At 37.4% G+C, this 953-nt stretch overlaps 1 protein-coding gene across 3 annotated transcripts in view; it reads left to right on the top strand.

Moving 5' to 3' along the window:
• The window catches only part of CCND2 (cyclin D2), a 38,744-nt gene extending 38,158 nt beyond the window's left edge, over positions 1-586 (top strand). For all 3 annotated transcript variants that reach the window (XM_082069783.1, XM_082069782.1, XM_082069784.1), the window contains exon 6: positions 1-586. This exon is cut by the window's left edge and continues 3,609 nt beyond it. The gene's annotated coding sequence lies outside the window, so the exon portion shown is untranslated.
• Positions 587-953: the final 367 nt, after the last annotated feature.

Raw genomic sequence — 953 nt, 5'->3', positions numbered from 1 at the left:
ACTGTGGTGTAGGAGCACCTCATAATCAATTTATTTGTATTCCCAACATGCTTGTGAAAGAGAAAAATACTATTAATCCCATTTCAATGTCGATGATTTATGCTTGAATAATCGGACGGTTCTACATTACTCAGCAAATTACCTGGCCACTGGATTTTTTCCACTATGTTTTATTACCATGTTCTCATGTACCTCAGAAATCACTCTCGGTTGCACAGTTTCTGTTCTCAAACTTTTTTTTTTTGTTTTGCTTTATCGAGTGTGATGCCATATCAAGTCAACGTTATTCTCTCACAATGTGCTCTTTAAGAGGTGTGGATGTTTATATGGTCAGGGGATGCTAGAAAGTGCAGTAGTAGACATGATCAGTGTAAACAAAAGTATTTAGAAAGTATGCGAGAGTGTTTTCGATGGATAAGACTCTGGTACAGTGTAGTCTCGATTACCTTTTAAAAGGTCTTCTGTGTTCAGTGTTGTCATTTTTATTAATAATCTGTTGTTTTGACTAGTTTAAAGATGGTTCTAAGAAAAGTGTTTTGGCGGGACTAGGTATGCTGTATGGACAATAAACTCACCTTGACCTAAATTTGCCTGTCTTGGTTTTATTCGTTTAGCATGAAGATGGTGCAGAAGGAGATGTGATTCTGTGATTCTACGTAGATGGTGTTAGCAGGCTTATAAAATGTGAACTGTTGAATGTTGCAGTCGCAAAACAAATTTTCCTCTACAACCTAGCTCATTGCCTGCTGCGTAGGCAAATTCTGGCATGGTTCTTGTGTGAAACAGTCCTGTGAGATTTAAGGAGAGCAAAGTCCTACAAACGGTAAGTTGCTGGATCAAAAACATTGTGGAAATTAAATTGAGCTGGTGGAAAAGTCCTCGTTAAGTACACAGAGTGCACAGTTTTGCAACTAATATAAATATTTAAATCTCCCCTTTGTTATCTGTTGGAT

The sequence above is a fragment of the Streptopelia decaocto genome (genome assembly GCF_964273445.1).
Source record: "Streptopelia decaocto genome assembly, chromosome: 1".
In the NCBI taxonomy this organism is placed as follows: domain Eukaryota; kingdom Metazoa; phylum Chordata; class Aves; order Columbiformes; family Columbidae; genus Streptopelia; species Streptopelia decaocto.
This window is presented reverse-complemented; position numbering and strand designations above follow the sequence as displayed.